Here is a 21055-nt window from a genome sequence, read left to right on the forward strand (position 1 = left end):
TATCCTATTCACTGCCCTAAATCATGGCCCGTTCAGAGCAGTGGGGTTTGCCCTTTATCTGTACATTGCTGTATGGGAAAGTGGGCAGTTTACACGTGATCTCATTGTATCTGCACACCCAAGATCTCATATTTATCTTGTTCTTTAATACCTCTATCTGCTGTGCACCTTGGGGAGGTATTGGGCCACCTGGGCAGTACTGACGCCATCTTTACTTCGATATGTACTGGAGTCACTGGTAGCTTGCAAACATACAAATTCTTTGCCCATAAATTTCCAAGGACATCCTTTAACTCCAATCCTACAACTATTTCAGAAGGTGTCATGTGTATACTTGTAGTTAATGGTGCATCGGCTTTGTATAAAACTGCATCTGTTAAAAGGCTTGTTACTGTTATTCCATTTCTGTATTCTCCACACAAGTATGAATTTCTGACAAGATGTCTGCTCCCAGTAGACTCACTGGCACTGTGTCAGAAACTAATACCGATGTTACTATGCTATGCTGGACCTCCAGCAGGGTCACAAATTTTTGTTTTGGGATGCGAGTGAAAAGTGTGTAATATGAGATGCAATATTTATGTAAAGATAACTTTAACCAATAATTAGTTGTGACATTACCTCCTTTATTGGGGGGCTTGATTATGATTTTTTTGTCTCTCCCCCTAATTAAATGCTCTAACTTAACCTTTGATACAAAATTGTAAACAATTTTCCAGCAAACATGAAAAGGTTTTTTTGTAACTTCAAAACTTGGACACCTTTTGAAAAGGGTTAAAATGGAGGCCTAATTCAGTGTTTCTAGTCCAATCGATGATAAAATTATAACCTCAACTTTGTGTTTCATATCGTTTTGTTTAAATACTGGCCCATATTGGTGTCTATTGGAGGGTATCTGCTATTGACAATTGTGTACACATTTTCCAAGAATTGAGACAGTGGGGTTTTGGGGATTGTAAGGGCTGTTGGGTTGAAGCCCCACCAATCATTTAAAACTGATCTGTACTAAGGCCGCGATGGTCTGCGTCAGACATGACAAAACCCACACTATGATTTTGTACTCAAATTTTTTTTATAAAATTGATGAAAGAAAGTAAATATAATCTAGAGGAAGTTGGTGGTATTCTAAGACTTACATTTTCTTACCTTTTAGCTAGGACACAAGGCTTGGACAGTTTTCAAAAGTACACCCACCACATCTGTCTCCTAATCATTAGGTCATTTCCAGCTCCGCTCCAATACTTGGGGCATTTATCTCTTAATCTGGAGGAAGAAACCAGGTTGTACATCATGAAGCTCTGGATTAAACCTCAAATGCTCTGTACGTGACATGTAATAATACTCCATTTCTGGTTGGATTTCTCCTTTCCATGCCAGGCAGAACACATTTTACAATATTCATTGCAGAGCCATTTTTGCCTTCTGAATTTCCTCCACTTTCCTGATGCTAAAGTGAGATCTTTCTTGTTTGCCACCACAGTCACTATACATTTAGTCATAACCCTCCGCATCTTTCCAAGGAAATCTACTTGAATCTGTGTATAGCAGGACAGGAATACTTGGGTGCAGCAACAATTGTTACCCCTTGCTTTAGGCTGCATAGTTCTGGACTTTTGCATGGTATAAACCAGGATATGTTACATGATTACCCTGGAGTTCTGTGAGCCCAAAATTGTTTTTTAATATGGGGCATTGATGGGATCAGTAGAATGATGTCATGATGGACATTTTCTCAGTGGTTAAGTCCCAATACACATATACCTGTGAAATACAGCGTGTTGTATCTTCATTCAAACTGACCTGTAAAACATCAAAAAAGATTGATCTCTAGACACCAAAATGTAAAATGTTGCCAACTACATTCGTTACAAGCCCATCTTATCTGTTGCACAGGTACACAGAATATGCATTAGTTGAAGACATCAGGAGGAAAAATTTGACGGGGATGGCAGATAAATGGCGATCAGTATCCATTACTCCCCACACCACCATTACCAGCCTATTCTCCCAAAGAATCCACACACAGGGTTGGTTAAATGGTCCATATTCCCCTTTATTACAAATTATATATAGCTTTAAACATCTAAAACCATTTTAAGTAAAATTATATATAATAAAAACATCTAACAATTCCCCTTTAAACTTTCAACCCCTAACAACTATCAGGTTACTGGTCTTTGAGGAGAACCTCCTCCTAATTTTGAACCTGCACGATCAGTGTGTGTGTGTGTGTGTGTGTGTGTGTGTGTGTGTGTGTGTATATGTGTATATATATGTATATATGTGTGTGTATGTTCCCAGCTGTAAACCCCCAGCCCACTGCTATACATCCCTCATGCCAACATGGTAAGAAACTTTCTTTACACTGCCCTTTTAAGAAAAAAAAACCCCTTTACCCACTGAATTTATAACTTTTACCCCCCCAAACCTACATTTCCTCCAACCCTCCCTTCATAGACTGTTACTTCATTCCCACCTAGAAAAAAAATCTAACCCCTTACTGCCTGATACCTGGACTCATGGATTATTGGGTCTCGGTGCCCAATGCATTTTGGCCATGAGGCTTCATCAGGGGGTGACATGTAATGGTATTGATGCGCCCAGAGATGTGAACATGTGGCTTGGTTGGAGAGGAGGAGGGTGATGGAAACAATATGATTATACCTGGAGGGTGCAGGCAGTAGCTGCTATGGGGCCCCTTCTGAGGGTTGATCCAAATGGAACACCTTAGGATGGAGCTGTTCGTGAAGCTGCTTGTGCTATGGAGGTTGGTAGGGAGAAGCACACTTGCCAGGCAGTGGATCCATGTTTGGAGTGCTGTAGGTAGAAGTGCACAAGGGCTCTCTTATTGACCTGACAAAGCTAAAAAGAAGCATTTCTCTGTTGGGTTGACAATAAATTAATTTGCTGAAGAGCCTACAGAAGTATGCTAAAATAAAACCTGCAGCAGTGGCTGATGATCCATAAAGTAGTGAAGGGAGCTTGAACAAAAATGCTCCTCAAAGCAAGATTTGTAAATGCTTCTTGTATATTTGTATTGGTGATGTGAGGTTTTCAATGACCAGTAGAATCTTTTCATGTGATCCTTCTCCAAGTTTATTTATAGGCCAGTGTTTGATCATCCTCAGGTTTTCAGAGGGCTGGTGGAGAAACTGAAGATACTTTGCAGTGTTGTTTATTAGAAGAATAGTATTATTGGTCACAAATTATTTCGTCAGTTATTTCATTCTAAATGTAAGTTCTTAGCAATGTTTGGTGCTATAATTCTGAAGATACATTCAGGTTATGGTCAATAAGTAAAATGAGTCAGCAAAGTTTAATTATGATGCAACCAAATATTTGCAGTTTTAGGTTCTTTATGGATAGTTGGCAGCCCAGTCTTCATGGTAAACATGCAGTGGTGTGAATGGGTTCATAGGGAGGGGATGGAGATTCATTGTAGTGTGTTAGGTTTTGGTTTTTATGATTCTCTAGCTCTGGGTTGTAGAGGAGGCCATAGATTTGTGGGTTTCTCCCTTAGGTGCCTGGTTTTAACCCCGAAATAATTAGGGTATTCGCGGCGTAACTCATAATCAACTTAGGGACTTTACTCTACCAATAAGAGTGTAGAACTACCCCCTCTTTTTCCCATTCTTGGCAACAAAACAGATGTGACTGCTCCATATTTTCTTTGAATTTTGTGTGCATGGGGTGGGAGCTGCCCAATGACAATTTGAAGTATTTCCAGTAAGTGATTGAGATGTTTAATTGGTCGAGTTGTTAGATCTTGTGGTATTGTATTTCCTCCTGATCTGTGAAGATTGAATCTATTCACTAGCTTTCCTGCAGATGCAGAAGGAATTGAGTTGATTTGCTCTGATTCTTGTCTATGACTCTTTAAAAGATGCTTGCTTAGCCAGTATGTCACCAGATTTTTTTTTTATATACATTCATACAAATAATGGAGGTTTCTTCCTGACCAGGATGCGAAGATTACCAGCTTTCTTTATACTACATGATTTTGGTTTACTGCTCTGATGGTTGTCTATGGACAATCATAACAATAGATGTTTTGCTAGATGACTATCTCTGAAACTCTCCTGTGATCAAGCAGAAGAGGAGGACTCTAAAACATCACATCTTTGGTCTTCCAGATTGATCCAAATGGATGGCTGATCTTTCTACCTGACTAGGTTGCATATTTCTAACTCTCCTCTACGTATTGCAAGATGTCGGTCAATTTACACCTCTGACCTTTGTCTATGGCGAAGAGACTTCTAAACATTTTCTGCAGATTTGCAGACAGTCCAATTCCTGGTCCTGGAGGATCTACACAATTAACATTGTCCTGCCAGGTGACAAATCTGCTGAACTCTTCATCTTTTGACAAAGCCATCTGGCAGGGAAATTCTCCTATGATTAGGCAGTAAAGGACTCCAAAGCTCCACACATCTAGCGTAGAATCCACAGCCAGTTCTTCCTCACCAGTGAGCATACACAATTTTTGGGCCATTTAGCAGTCTGCGGCAGACATTTTATCTAATAAGTTTTTTGTTTGTGTTTTTACAAGCAAGGCAAGTCAGTAATTTTTGACACAGTTGCAATCCTGGTCATAAAACATTTTCAGGTGTAATATCCGTATGAACCAAACCTTCCTCTGCAATGAATTCATGGCATCTGCATAGTGAAAAATTTTTCCTCTGTAATTGGAAAATATCTTGATAGAATCTGTTGTATTCAGACTTAACATAGGGTATGATGAGCTAGGACAGGTCACCAAAGAGACACTTTAAGGGCAAAACCAAAGCATTTTGTGACCTGAAGGTGATACCAAAACTCTCGATGTTTGGATGAGACAAAAGGAAGGTCACGCAGATCTCCTGAAGGAATTTTTCTCAATTGTTTGGTTTCTGTGAGCTTATTTGCTTGTTTCCTTGGCATCCACCAGCCACACCGACCTAAATCCACCGCCTCCAAATACCTTTCTTGGCATGGAAGTTCTTATATGTCAATCTCCAGAAGCCCCTGCAATGGGAAGGAGATGTTCATCCAGAAGGATCCTTATGTTCTAGTTAGAGGCCATGTTGTTCTGGAAAAGGACAGGAACATTACAAACATGATGATAATGCAAAATTTACTCAAATATTATTTATATATATATATATATATATATATATATATATATATGTATGTGTGTATATATGTGTATAAATCTTTCAACACAAGACATTTTATGTAACATTAATAAGCATTTTAAGTTTAAATTTCATGTTGAGTTGGGCTTTAAATTTGTTATAATCAAATAGAATTGGTGAGGGTGCAAGTATAAAAATACTATTAGAGATTATATATATATATATTTATATTATCTCTGATTATGCTCTCCCCTTATTCAGAAGGAAAACCTTTATTTATGTGAAGGTACTATTGTTTGTTATTTCCTGAATATTTAAGTAAATTTAGTAATTTTAATTGCATGGCAAAAAGGTTGCAGAGGTCCAAAAGGAAAAGATAATGGCTAGGAGCCTGAAAAGGGGAAAATAAATGGACATATGGCCAACATGACTGGGTGGGAAGGCTGAGAAGAGGTTAGGGGTGGAGCAATAATGTATATAGGTAAGGGGGGGTTAAGGATGAGGTCATGGGTCTACATAGCAGGGAAGATTTCCTCCCTCCCTGTTGTGGGGTCAAGGGCACTGTGAGGAGTGTAATTCGTCAACAAATGGGTGGTAATTTGTTGTGATTGATTTAGTTCTCGAGGAGGTGGGGTAGAACCTGGTATGTCCATGGAATTGCAGGTCCCTGTGTTTAATTGGTGGTAAAGTTAATGTCTTTGAAGACCTCAAACTGGACAGGTTCCCTTTAGCTGTACAGCCTGAGATTTACCTTCCCAGCATCCCCAGCACATACACTGAGGATGTGCACACCTGAAGGGGGCTTTAGGAGCAGATTAGTCCCTGGCTTCATCCTGCCGTGCCTTCTGCTAGGACTTGGTCTTTCTGCTCAGTCACCAGTTGCATGTTGTAGTGTTAAGCTTGGCTGAGCAGCTGCTGGTGTGCTGATCTCCTGGGTTTACTGTTGCTGTTCTGCCTGTTTCAGACCCTACGATTGTATGTTGCCTGCACTGACTTTTTGCCTGTGACTCTGCTTCTTTGTCTTTACTCTCTATTTTCTGCACTTGTCTCTTCTGGACTCTGCACTGAATAATCTGTAGGCTCCTGGTCCTTCTCTCACACCATGCTTTGCACACTGAAGTCCCGGGGTGACCTTGTGCTAAGATGGTGCAATGAGTGGAGGCTTACTATAGGTGAAGAGTGTGGACTTAGGTTGGAGGATTGGTGTCTAGCGAGCACTGGGTCAAACCACATGTAGAAAACATTGAAGACTGTTACCCATCTCTCCCCAGTGAGCATGCTTAAAGAAATTTAAAAATGAGATAAGATTGAACATAGCATGGATTGTTTGGAATGTTTGCCAGGAGAAAGCCTTTTCTCACTAAAAGAGAACATGGCAGCATGGCTAAGGTTTGCAAAGCTGGATCTGAACAAACCAAAATACTTCTGGACCAATGTCCTTTGAAGAGATGTGACCAAAGTGCAGATGTTTGTACTAATATGTTGTGTTTGGGTTCCTCAAATGTTCCATAGTGCGTTATAGCCAAACCCTTCATACCAACTGTCAGGCACATTGGGGAGGGGTGGTTTGGGCTTTACAACCCGATGAGAATGTGAATGCTGAGTTCAGAATCTGATAATTCTCAGGCCTCATTTATGAGCTTCAAAAACTTGGTACTTGGATAATGTTCGGTCTTGGAAGTAGTACTCCTCTGACTTTGGGGTTGGGCAAGTAAGATATGAAACATTTTACTGTTCACTGAGATAATTGGTTTATTGTACCCTTTCTGGTCCAAGACATTTCTTTTCCCTGTTAACCTGCTGATCTTTTACCAGTGCACCTAGCACAACACAGGGCAGCAGACTGGAGATATAAGGCATCCATTGTACAGATCCAGCATTGTGGGGTCAGTGATATAATAATGTTGCATGTCCAGTTTGGGCTCTTCATGTAACTTTGGCAGCTTATTCTTCACATTAAACATGCGCATGTTTCCACAAAGCACGGGAGTTAGTTGATCCTCAAGTAAAGAAATCTCCTGTAATAACGGGGAAGGGTCTGGGGATATGTTGTAGTAGGCTGTCATCTATGTGGTTTTATGCGTTGAAGGTTTTTGATTTTCAGTTTCCTGCTGGAATGAAAGCTGTAACTTGTCATCTGAGCAGCTCTGTCCATTGACTTATGGTATAGAGATGTTGCTAATGTATTCTATGTCTGTGTACAGGAATATTTACAATAACTTAAGAACTCAAAAAAACAGTTTACATGCTCTTAAAATTTGAGTATGAAATCAGCTGGTTCCATTCAAACATTTGAAAGCTTTTCAATGAAAACAGATTGCTTTCAGTTAACAAGGAAACTTCTGCAATATATCATTTATTCAATGCAACATTCTCAGATGACCGAATTTAATTCCAACTCTTCATGCCCCTCATTGTCTGCAGGGGATAATCCACATGGATGAAATTCATCAATATTTGCAATGATTGCCTCGATTTTGTGGGAATATTATTTATAGATTTGTGGGCTAGAATTTCCTGGTTTTGCACCTTGACCTGTATGGTGGAGTCATATTTATTGCAAAGTTAGGAGTGATGCAAGCAAACTTTCCAATGTTAATGGTTGCCACCCCAAGTAGATAAGATTAGTTGTGAAATAAAGAAAGGAAAGATTTTCTTTTTATACAAAAACTTTAATAATGTGACTTTCAAAATGGCAGATACTACAGTGCAGTATTTGTGGTGTATGGTTATGCCCATTCCATTATCATGGGACATATGGATCAATAACTATACACTGAAGATCTCTGACTAGGTAACGCTAATATTGTGTCTTTTTTGTCCCACTGAGTTTTGCATAGTGGCTTCCATAGGGGATCTGGTTTATTGCAAAGTTATTAGGGGTTAGGTTCCATTCTTGGTCTTCATGCTGTTCAGCAGTTTTTGATGGTGTTGATCTGATTGTTGTGGTATTTGAGTATGCGTAGATTCTGTGAATTGTTTTTTTGTAAAATTCTTGACAATGGAAATTGATTTGTGTGGGAGTATGGTTGGTATAGCTTCAGGCTTTTCAAGACCGCTAAATGCCAATAACCTCAATATAGTAATAGGTGAATTAGATTCTATATACCAATATCATTGAAAATTAAAGATATTATCCAAGGTAAGTGACTGAAAAATAATACTTGTATGTATACAACAATTGGTATAGTTAGGGGTTGAGATGCAATTCTAGGGTATTGGGTACATTCCTAGGTGGATACATATATATCATGTAATATGTAGTGAGAAGTGTTAGAGGGGATCCTATATATTGCTCGTGGTGACAAATGGATGCAGAGATAACTGTAGGTTTAGGTAATTTATAATTGGTTGTATAGAGAGGTATGTGTGAATGATCATTGATGTTATGGATGAATTTAATTTCCATAGGTCCCACATTTGGAACATACAAAGATTAATTACAAATCTTCTGTAAATGACCAGATTATTATCACTTTAACTTTCAATAAACCAGTTAGGTTGTCACCTGGTAGGCTTTTATTATGAGTTTGCTGAAGAAGTGTTACAAGCTTACCTAGAGGTTTTTTTTTTTTTTTGGGGATGTGAGGGTTAGGCAGAATGTGCACTGTATAGGGGAAAACCTGACCGCTATAATCGGCATGGCCGCACGGTCTTCATTGAGGATCTGTGCATGTGCCAGATGGCGATGAATTGTTAAATTTATACAGTTGATATAAAATATTTTACTACAGTATTTGGTTCAGAATCTTTTTTTCTAGATTTTCCTCCTTTAAAATTGGGTGCGTCTTATATGCCAGAGCGTCTTATACGCCGAAAAATACGGTAATAAAGATATTAAAATGTTCTTTCATATATTTTATAGTAATTATATGGTTCTCTCCTCACTTTAAATGGCTAAAAAAGTTTGAAGCTACCTCTTATATGTAGAACCAAAATAGAAAAGAGGTTTGAGGCTCATAAATGTTCATGTAAAAGATTAATCGAGCATTGCTTGAATATTGTCCTGTAGATAGGATGGTAGGTTTGTGACTAAGGGGTGTATAAAGGGATCAATCAATTCACTTGCATTAGCTGTTAAGGAACCAATGCCGGATATTGGGTGTAGTAAATTCCTATGTACTTTGGGCAGTGTGAGATGTTTGAGAGTGAGATATTTAGTTTTTTGATCAATGACATTGTGTAGCCCTGCCATACAATTTCTTGATATTCCTGTTTGTATGATAATAGTTTATTTTGGGCGATGATACAGTACCAATCACTAATATTGAGGATATCCAAACATATTTTATGGTAATGGTTTTTTGAGAATGGACTTTATTCCCCCCTTATCAGAAGGTTTGATTTTTTTTTTTCTCTGATTTTTAGATGGGTAAGCGCTTTATGTTTAGCTTTAGTAAAGGTAATCCCGTGGGGAGTTGTACTGAAGTTACTTTGAAGAATTTGTTCTGTTGTGTTCAAAAATGTTATCTGTTAGCACTGGTTTGTGTATTGGGTTTAACCCATTTATATGCTCTTTTGTTAATAAAAGCCCACTTATCTCTGGAGTTTTTTGTTTAATTTCTTTCAAATTGGTCTTTAAGTCTGTAAATTTGAAAGTGGGAGTGCTTATAATGTCAAGATGAGATTGCAGCAGATGGGAGTTCCTGGTCAAGTTTTGCCAGCTCCTCCTCATGGTAATTTGAGTAATTTCATAAGCTCCTCAGAGCATTTATTGAAGGTTTGTTCCCTCAAATATATATATTTTATAGCCTTTGAATTCCGGTGGGTTTTAGGTATGGCATGGTGGGGGGCCTGGGGCCCCTGTGATAATGTAATTTGTGGTTGTGTGTAAACAGGTATATATGAAGAAGGGGCTTTAAGACCACATGTATCTTACAGATCTGCCAGCAAAATTCCAGCACCTTTATTAATTATACATACATTTTAAAGGAAAGAATCTACCCTTTTCTTTGATGGGATTAAAGTCAGCGGGTAGTTTATAGCCAGGCTGGTGAGAATTTCAGCAGCCTTCGTATTATCCGCTCCACACTGCGCCGACTCCTCTACTGCATGGCCCATGTTGGTGTCATGTGTGCCGGAGGCGGAGCCAGCTGTAATGACATCATGTGTACAGAAGGCGGAGCCTCCATGCAAGTGGGGATTCAACCAGCTGGCTGCAGCAGAGAGGGAGAAGGCAGCCCTACACGTCAGGGCATTTACTCTGCGCTGATTCTTATGCTCACAAATATTCTTTTGCTTGTGGAAGTGACGAAGTAGGGGTAAGATCTTGAATTGGATCATATTCTAACTTATTGACTGTACCAAATGAAATGAGCAAACCCTCTTGTTATATTTGACTGCTTTATTTTATTGATTTCAGTGTATTTCCAGCATTTAGATGAGCAAAGAGAAATAACCCCCATTATATCTTACCCTGAATTTGCTCTAGAATACTACTGATATCCCTGTGTGAAGAATCTTCTACACTTTGCCTCTTTCCTACAATATTGTTTTAATCTTTTGGAACATTTTATTCAGCATTTTGTGTAACTTTAAGGTATATGAAGTTGGAGGAATTTTGAGTATATCTTGTTTGAAGGGGCTAGATTTATATCAGAAATGGGCTAATAACTAATGTTTGAATGAAAATTATTGGTGTACAATGCTATAAAGACGGGAAAAACCCTTTCTGTCAGTATTCCCTTCTTGGTTCTCCCTAATTATTATTTTAACCTATTTAAGTCAGTGACAGTGAGGTTGTTTTCCTCTTCTCTCCTGGAGGTTTGGATATGAATTGCCATCTCCTCCTATGTACAAAATCTGTAATGGTGGCACTCTCCTGATGGTAGCCCCAATCATCCTTTCAGATGTGGTGACTCCTTTTACCTTGATCTTTTTGTGGTGTGGTAGGTCACAATTTTTGAAGCATATGCAATTAGTAATGGTTTTGTTTTATGTTTCAATAATTGTTTTGAATGGAGATATAACAATTAACACTTGAGCTATGTGGATTATTTGTATAGATTTGCACATCTCAAATGCTACCCCTGATGAAGCAGTTATACGTTTGCAAAAACGTGTCGGGTCAACAAATTAAGATGATGTTTTTTTATGTATAATAAAGTTGCTGGCATTTTAAATTTAAATCTGTTAAGTATATAATATATGAAATCCCATCTTTGTATCTTGTTTGGTTTGAATTAACTAAGGGATGTGACATCAGTGGAGTTAATTCCAAGCCCCTACTTACACCACTCTCTATTTTATGTATTGCTTTCATATGTCTGTAAACAGGACCAAAGATATCATTGTTCCAATCATATGTTTGCTATTAGCGGGGTCCATAAAATTTCCCTTTGCCTCTAGCAGGCTGTGTATGGCTGGTATTTGATATCTAAATGCACATCATAATATATTCTGTAGAAGAGATTATATTTCATCTCATGGCCACAAATACATTTTATAATTTAGATTAGATGAAAATATTTCCTTAGATCCAAGCAGATGGGTAAAGCAGTCTAAATGTCCATGGATGGGCTCCTCCATCTGATGATTACATAGAAAATATGAGGAATCCTTTCATTGCCATCCTCGGGGAGGTGACCAGGGATTGCTTTGTCTAGACTGAGACATTGCTGATCTGGTCAGTGAATTAACAGCCAGGTGTGAAAACCTGACACATGAAATTCAGGGCCCATTTACATGGCCAGCCATACATTAGTGTATAAAATACAAGAAACAAAGGAAAAGGTTATGAAATGAGGACTGTTGTCACTGCATTCAAATTGGGGAACATTGGGGTTTATATTTAAATTTTATAACACCATTGGAAATCATTGACTGACTGCGTATGACTGGAATCTGTTGTATTGCATAGGTCAGAGGAGTCTGTTGTAGCTTAATAATAAAAATACTCAAATATACTAAATCTATAAAACAAACCCCAGTCTTCTTTTTACCTAAAACAGGAGAAATCCAATTATCAGAGTATGAAAACAGGACACAAAATGTGATTGATTGCCAATGTAAACCTTCCAAACCAATAGAAGTTAAAAAAAATTCCCATGAATGAAAGGTTATTGCCAATGAACAGGACTGGGTTGACCTTGACACATGATTAGTGACATGGGGTAAATTATTAAAGGAAGAATGAATTACTGACCGTCACGCTAGACTTGGCTTCTGACCGCTTTCTAGCTGTCAACCCTTGGATTGCTTTCTGATCCTGCTTTGGCATGTAGATTTGGCTTTTGACCTTTCTGTCTCTTGGCCCTTTGGCTGCAGAATGTTTCTTGGTGTGTCTTGGGTTTTTAATATCTTCCTATTGGTTGGAATGGTGTTTCTGCCTGACAATGATTTGTATTGGAGGTTCCAGGAGATAGAGGTGCACTGGATTATAAAGTAAGATCAAGAATGCCTTGACATTGGATATAAACTACCTCTTGGATGTAAATTTGCAAAACAACGAATATTTAATCTTTTTAATGTCTTATATCACAGATGAACAATTGTTACTTTGTAACATTACAAGAAAAAAACCAGATGAATGTGACTTACCACTAATAGATAAAACATGACCTGAATCAGAACCTTTACAGACACATACTGGCCTCCTAACTTTTTTAGATGAAAGAGAGGGAGACATACCCGAATATATGTAGCAAAGAACACATTCCTCCCATACCAACAATAGTATGGAGGTTGGGTTAAAGGTTTAGTGTGTAAAACATTCTTGGTAGTTAGATTTGTACATTAAAGGTGACCAAGGGACAGAAGGCTTTACTTCCAAGAGGTGGTAAGGTGATTTCTTGCTGGCCCCAGATCAGTTTTCCCCTCTCTCTCGTGGCCTTTGTTTTCAACACGTTGGGAGCAATAAATAACACGCAGCTCAAACATGTATTTATATCACTTCTCAAAACTTCATTATCACATTGCAGTTTATATAGTAGTTAGTCACCAACTTAGTAGTTGGTCAATAACCAAGAAACCTAATTAACTTCACTGAGCAAGATGTTTCAAGGTAAGGATGTAGCAAATATTGACCTACTGATAAGGAGGTTATAACTAGTTTCAACACAACTCAATTATTTGCAAAATATAGCAAAAACAACTTGACTCAGCAAAATTACATTCCTTACAAGAGGGATAGTTCCTGTAATGAGATATGCAATAGATGGACATGCTGTGTGGAAATTGCAGTGTGCAGAAAAATGAATAAACACTTACTACGGAACTGGTACATGGCCCTAAAAGTATGAATTGTAAAGCTGACTATTACAAAATGAATAAAAACCCTTATGACCCCATTCACTCCCTCAAATCTATATACCTGGTGACCATATTTTCTGTTTTATAGATGCATTATCACTCTCCAATATCTACCACTGAACTAACATTGAATTTATTATCTATTAGGATAAAAGGCTCTGGCGTGTTCTTAGGAGGCAAGTCATGGAGCTGAGATTTTTCTTTGATAGAGACATTACACTGAAGTTCCTGAAGCCCTTTCAGTGTGTTAGTGGCAGTGATCAGACCAAAGATCAATATTCCAAATGATCACACGTCAAGAGGGCCCCCTACCGCCAGCCCATCTAAAACTGTCCATTAAAACATCTCTGGAGCCATGTAAGACCGTTCCTGCCTTGGCTCTAATTGTTGTCCCAAAGCCGGTGAGCTTAACGCAGTGGCACTCTTGGTAAACGCTAAAATGTTTTCTGGTTTCACATCCATGTGTACCAGTCCTTTCTCCTCAATGAATTGAAATTAAAACCTCTCCAAAGCCTCTTCTAGAACCTCCACCTAAAGTAAAATAAAATATATACATTAGATATTATACACAGTAGGGCAGAATATTAGGAGGTATTCAGCATGTTTATCCACAAACAGTTAAGGAATACATTTCATTTGGGGTTTTGTAGACAACTGATGGAGCAGATATGTGGCAGAGATCAATAAGCTTTTTTAGTTATCTGTAAAGCTTGTTTCCTCCAACTGTACACCAATTATATTAGGGGGGGGGGTTCCTCTGGGGTAAGAAGCTGGATAGAGGCTACTGTAAGTTGAATTTGGCTAAACTTGTAAGTTTCCTATTACACTCTAAAAACTACATTATTGGATTTACCTCTGGTAAAAACAAAGGAGATCAAATCTCCAACAGATTCAATGATATTGGGAAGAGAAGAAACAATGAATTACTAAACTCCATAAAGAAAGATTGATGGCTAATTCTACAATGCCGTTCTTTAACCTGTGAAAGTGAAATAATTCATCTTAGGTCAAGAAATGGGTTCACCAAGAAATTAATTTGCCATTAGATTACATTAGCACTATGGTATGTAGGTGTAATTGGTATTGGTAGAGCCCTATACACAGTCTATGCTCTGCAGTTGGGTTGAGGTTTGAGTTTGCAGCTCCCTTGGGGTTGTAACCAGGATTCTAAAAAGTTTGCAGATTGTTAATTTATCCATAGGATCACCATACAAAATATGTAACAACATATATAATGCTTAGGCAGTGTTTTTGCCTCTGTCAGAGTAAAAGGTCAATAACTTAAATGAATACCCAGCCACCTCTTTATAATAGTTTACAAAAGTCATAGTTCCTGTGACCCTGTCTGTCACAATCTTGTACTTGGCCCCTTGGTTTTAATAGGTTACCCTCTTGCCTGCTTATTTGGTACTTCTCACTGGTGTGTCCAAGGACCGCAACCTGGTATTGGTCTGCAGCGCAACATCCTCACCACTAGAGGCTCTGGAGAAGACCAGGCTGATACTTAGACTCTGCACCTTGGCCCTTGTTAGGGCTCACACCACCACTAAGCAGTTGATGGCACCCCCTAGTGGGGGGTTTCTTTTCTTCTAATTTAACACGAAGTGTTAGTCATCATTAAAATAAATGGTCTAAATAACTGTCATAAATTAGTTTTCATTGTCTTCTCATGTGGACCATTTATCTGGAGATGATAGGCAGCAGTTTATGTCAAGTTATAATTATAAAAAATGTATAATTTGTCACGTTTATCTAGTAAAAAATCAGAAGTTGTTTGCTGTCACAATATACCGGTGACCATTTGTGTTCAAAGGCAATGAACCAGTAATATCTCCACCAACAACTCCAATGCTACTTATGCATAAAGAGAGAAACAGATTTATTGAAATAGAGGGGAAGTAAGAGGAGAAACCAAACTTTGTTTTCATATGTTCATGAAAAATTATCTGTAAAAATTATCATGGTGGTGTGAATGTAGATATTACAGTAATGATAGTAATAGCCCTAGATGGACCCCAGAGGAAGAGAAGATTGTATTCATTGAAAGAGCTTGTTAAAAGGATTTAAAGCTGATACATTCACGTAAACCTGGGGGTTTAGTCCCCTCCAAATAAGGAACCATATAGTTTGTTTTTGCTGGATATATTTGTCAAAATTTCCACCCTCAGATCTGGGTATATTTCTGAAGCTATAAATCTAAGCCCTTCTATTTATGTAAAATTGTGATGCATCCCCATATGATAACTTAGAAGTTATTTTACCATTTCAATGTTATATAGGCGTTCACACATTCTTTTCTTAAAAGGTCTTTTGGTTTTACCAACATATTTCCCAGTTACAAAATGCTAAATCTATAAGTCCTATGTTACAATCTACCTAGATGTTAGTTTGGGGTTAATTTTTAAATGGAATCTCAAATGCATCTGAATCTTGATAAATTTATTGTATGGGTCCTTTGAGAATGACCAATATCTGTCTTAATACTTTGTGTTGGCTGAAGTAACATAATTAGACAAACTTTACTTTCTGTTTTTGTATTGTATTCATTCAAAAATTCCTGATCTACTTTCTTGAGGATTTTTTACAAGTTGACTATCCAAAATCTGACCACCTCGGGACCTGCTGAGTGCTGGATTTTAGAGAATCCCGAAACTTTTTTTTTTTTTTTTTTTTTTTTTTTTTTTTAATTTTAAATCTTTTTTTTTTTTTTTTTTTTTTTTTTACACTTTCACATCAAATGTGTATTTAGTTTAGCAAGCAAGTGTTTCTGCAGAACAGCGCCAAAACATTAGTGGCCAAACGGTGTACTGCAGTCCTTGTGTTGAATATGCGATCTGAAATTCATGCCGGGAAACTGAAGTAAATGGATTATTGCTGGCCGGATTTGCAACCTGTATTATACTCTTGTTCCATTAGTTTGGTTTGAAGGTCCTTGGCTGCCTTATTGCAGATAGTTGGAACAATTTCTCAGAATCCTTTAAGATTGGTAGTATGGAATACTCCTTACTAAGGGTTCTGGATGTACACTACATGCAGAAAATAGTTACCAACAGTTGGTTTCCGATGTAAATTGGAAGATGGTGTATGATTTAAATTCACTTTAACTTCTATATAAAGAAAGGAAGTTGAAGATGTGTTAAATTCATGGGTAAATTATGGATTAAAAACATTTATTTGTAAGGTTTGTCTAAATCTAAAGGAGTGCTTCTGACCCAGACCAAACCAAGAGGATGTCCTCATGGTATCTTCACTACAATAGTATGTGGCAAAGGCACATTACCAGATAATTTCTTTTTCCAACCTCCCAGGTAAAGGTTGGCATATGGCATCCACTTGGTCCCCATTTCCACACCTAGCACCTGAAGGTAGATCTTATCAAATATGAATACCTTCTTAGTGAGTATATAATGCAATAGCCAAATGACAAACTGGTTCTGCTTCTTCTGAAGGTGGCTCATTGCTTTTAAAAACCTTTTGATTATTTCAAGACGCTTTACATAAAGGATGCTTTTGAGTACAGGGCTTCTATATCATTAGCTACCAAGTAAGGCCCATGTGGGATGTTATTTTTCAACAACTTTTTAGAATATTTGGGATGTCCTTTAAAAAGGTAGATAACAATTGCCCTTAAATGCCTATCACCCAGGTGAATGGCATCCTGTGATTCGCACAGCTGCGGGACTCGCACTAACAGGAGGAGTTTGCGGCTGCTTTCATGAATGCAGCTGTGAGAATCTCCTGTGCCCTCATTTAACTTTTAATGCCCGGGGATTGCGCACAGGATTATTCCCACGGCTGCATTGCAGCCACGGTACTATTTTTGTAATTTCCTCGATCTTCCCATGGGTCCGCGAATATCGGTTCGCGGACCCATCACAAGTTCGAGGACATTTTTGTGAGACTGTCAAGCATTCTCCCTCCTCCCTATTTGTGAGCTCACAAATAAATGAGAAGACATAATAGTAAAGTTTTTGTGAACTTGCTACAGAAGGTACAGAGTGAGAGGGTGGTGCTGTGGTTGAGATGTGCTGCCACAATTGGCTTACAATTGGCTCGTTGCTTCTGTTTTGGTGAAAATTCCCTGTTTTTGCTCCTAGTTGATGGGGAAAAATAAGCATGAAGATGGTTGAGGTGTCTGGGTGGGGTTTTCTGGTTATCTTCTATTTTTTTTTCAATAAGTTTTTGAATTTCTTGTGAATATTCTCTTTTGTGGGAGAGGTCTAGGTGAACTTGTCCACTTTTATACACCTGCCCTGCCAAGTCTTCCCTTCCAAATTCTGTACTAATTGTGAGTTACATTTTTATTTTTTGACATTAAATACATCTAAACTAATCGCATTAGAATGCCCTGCATGGAATTTGTCTATCTAATTCTCAATGAGATGAAATATATTTAATTTAATAACCAGAATTTTAGATTGAAATAATTTGCATGAAAGTCTATTAAAAAAACTTTCACAGATTTCTTAATGTTATTCATTGGGCCAATGAGTTGTAGAGGACCAATGCAAAGAGTTTGAGGTGTATGACTGCAACTATTTGGCAGCATAAATGGAAGGCCCTCCATCAGCTACTTAGGTGTCTTTAGCAGGTCCCCAATGTTGTGCTAGAGTAAATAACAGTACCTACTAACCAGCCCTTGGGCATTTCTCCTGGCTTATAGTTGTGATAGAGGGCTATATGATGTAGGATAAAGGCATCATGACATGATCCCTGTTTGTGATGCTCATTGGAGAATCAATAATACAGAATTCTTGCACATTCAGTGAATGATAGTGCTTCCAGTTTCTAAATAGGATTTCCTGTTTTGGGGGCTAAATTACCACATGGGTGCAATCAATGGCCCCCAAAATATTAGGCAATCCAGCTCGTCTGAGGAAATCCAGATTTACATTCCTCCACCCCAGAGCTGCGAAGGAATTGAATATACATTGGTACACAGTCCAATTGGCAATCTTGGTTTCCCAGAAAAGTAGGCCAAAAAATTTTGGGCTCTCAGCCTGGCAGCTCAGCTAGTTTGAGGCAACCCAGGGATTCTGTTATGTGAATACTCATGCGCAATGACTTTCAATCAGTTTAACCTTGACTCGATGTCCCACTGCCATTGTTTTGAGAGCTGGGGGCAGAATGTTGGTGCAACTCTGGAACATCCCTGGTATCGGTATGGCGTATGCACAAGTTTTGCATGAGGCAGCATTCTTGATGATTTGGGCAGCTTTCCAGGTTGCATACAAGAGTTCACCACCTAGCAGTGCCAAGCACAGAAACCATGCTTTCAACAGTTCAATGGCGTTCTCCACGACCCACAGGCATTTCAGCAGAGCCTTGTTGTAGTCTGCTTGTGACCGGCAGTGATGCACTGGTGTTGTCAGTCATGTAAGCTGCCCATATCCTTACTCAGCTGTTAAGACAAGAACCCAAAAAAACAATGCTGTGGTTTTCTTCAAAGTGTTCTTTCTTTAGCCCTCCTGCCCTAATAATGAATATAAAACCGGGGTTGAGTTTAACCCTAGAGGTTCTTACAAAGTTTGCTAAACCTGTGCATATGCCATGCCTTTCCCCAGCCAATCCGAGCACTAGAGGTGAATGAATGGGGAGACTTGCCCCATTTACTCTCTAGTGCCCTGGAGATCTTCTCAATGAATATGGCCGCATTCGTTGAGAACAGTGTGCGATCCCCGGCAATAGAGGTTAAATTGGGACCATCTCCCCATTCAAAACCTCTAGTGCTCTCTGATTGGCTCTCTGATCCTCCACTCAGGGAACACTATCCCTATTCCTGGATAGCGTTTCTCTATCCAAGAACACATAAACTAGTAAAGCACTGTCAGCTCTGCTCCCCTGATTGCTCTAGCAGTTCCTCACAGTCCCTAAAAATAACCCGAATTCTCCCACTCTTGACTTTATTGCTGTTCGAATTTGGCGTTCGATCACCGGAATAGCTGTTGAAACGAATAGTGAGATATTCGACCCACACTATTACATTCCAGGCATTAGGATTTGAGTTTTCTTCACTCTGCCTGGTCATTGGTGCTAGTTTCATGTGACATCCTTCTCCTAAAGTGGCTTTCTTATTGAAAGGATCTGCTTCTACTTCTAGTTCCTCGAATGCACCCTGGCTTCTCCTTCAAACACAGACGTCTGGAGAGATAACACACACTCACACTCACTCACACTAACTATGGTTTTAGGAATATACTCTAATCTTTATTTGACAAGGCGGTCTTTTTATACACATAAGGTATACAAGGAAGTGGTCTTTTTTTCACATACAGCTATTTAAGTTTTGGCCATATATAGTGTTATTTGATACATTGCAAGGCATACATTGTATTTCAAAGAATTTACCATTTTCACCATCTGGTTACAGTTAAACTGAGTAGATAGAAGAAGAAATACAACTCCTTATACAAATAAATGGCTCAAATTGGCTTAGCTATTTAACCCTTTACTTATCTCTATGCAACCTTTTAGGGATTCCTCAGCTCCATTCTTGTAGAAGGACAACGCTAAATCCAATTGGGCAGCTACCTCAATCCAGGAGCCTCCTTGGCTCTCAGCATGTTCTTATACACCTGGCCTCAGGCTCCATCTCCCTCCAATGTTCTGTCTTGCTAGAGGAATCCAGTTCTGTTTATTATGCTCAGCCAGGTGCTTCCGAGCCTCCTCCAACTCCTTGCCTGGCAATTTAATTCCATATAATATACCTTGGCACAGGTTATATGCTATATATAAAGTCCTATTGGACCTATATATATATATTGGACCTATATGGATCTATATATCTTCTATACCTCTAACATGAACAGTCTTGTCTACAGTAAATGACCTACAACAGTCAGATTTAAACATTCTTACCTTTGACATGAAGGTTGCAGAATTCCAAGGGGACATCAAGCACTTCTGTGTCCTAATTACTGGATCTTCACCAGGATGTTATGTGATTTCCACCTCAGCCACAAGAGTTAGGTAGTTTATCTCATCATTTCAAAGACACAAGGCAATAGTTGATGACGGTGATCGGGTATGAAATCCTCCCCATGTGACATGCTCTGGTCCTTTTGTTCCCATTTTGGTTTTCCGGTACCATTCCTGATTTCCATGACAGGTGTACATATTTTATAACTTCCATAGCAGAGCATCTTTCCATGGCATTCAGAGCAAACATTTCTCTGAGCATTGGTCTAGCTTTCATAGAGAACTTCCTCCACTGGTGCTGAGGTCAGATCATTTTTCATTTGCCACCAAGCAAAGACCCTATAGCTTTGGTCAGAATCTTCTGCTCCTTTCCAAAGGAAGGACCCAGTGAGGGCAGTGTATAACAGGACCTCAAAGGCCCACACATCTACACTTGGGTGCAGTAACAATTGTTCTAGTTTAAAGCTGTACAGTTCAGAAGCAGTATAAGGTATGAACCAAGACATCAGTGGTGCATCTGTACCCTGGAGCCTCGTCAGTCCAAAGTCTGCCAACTTGATCACGTGGCATTCATAGTCCAATAATAAAATGTTATCTAGCTTTATGTCCTGATGGACTATTCCTTTGCTGTGCATAAAGTGCAATGCACTGGCTATCTGTGGAGCGCAGTGCTTTCTCATATCTTTATTCATGCCGACCTATGAAAAAGAAAAAACAAGACAAAATAACATTTTGCCATATTACTGTCTAATGGCTATCAATTACTTGACATT

General features: G+C 38.7%; 1 protein-coding gene across 3 annotated transcripts in view; it reads right to left on the bottom strand.

The window, feature by feature from the left end:
- LOC140332634 (serine/threonine-protein kinase SBK1-like) overlaps positions 1 to 21055 on the bottom strand; it is a 53346-nt gene that overhangs the window by 8119 nt on the left and 24172 nt on the right. For 2 of the 3 annotated variants that reach the window (XR_011921212.1, XR_011921213.1), the window contains exons 3-4: positions 20223 to 20980; positions 18056 to 18765 (exon numbers count right to left, since the gene is read on the bottom strand). The exons of the other annotated variant lie outside the window; for it this stretch is intronic. The gene's annotated coding sequence lies outside the window, so the exon portion shown is untranslated. Of the gene's footprint in view, positions 1 to 18055; positions 18766 to 20222; positions 20981 to 21055 lie in introns of those variants that run through there. 3 annotated transcript variants of the gene reach the window in all.

This window comes from Pyxicephalus adspersus, chromosome 6, assembly GCF_032062135.1.
Source record: "Pyxicephalus adspersus chromosome 6, UCB_Pads_2.0, whole genome shotgun sequence".
Classification (NCBI taxonomy): domain Eukaryota; kingdom Metazoa; phylum Chordata; class Amphibia; order Anura; family Pyxicephalidae; genus Pyxicephalus; species Pyxicephalus adspersus.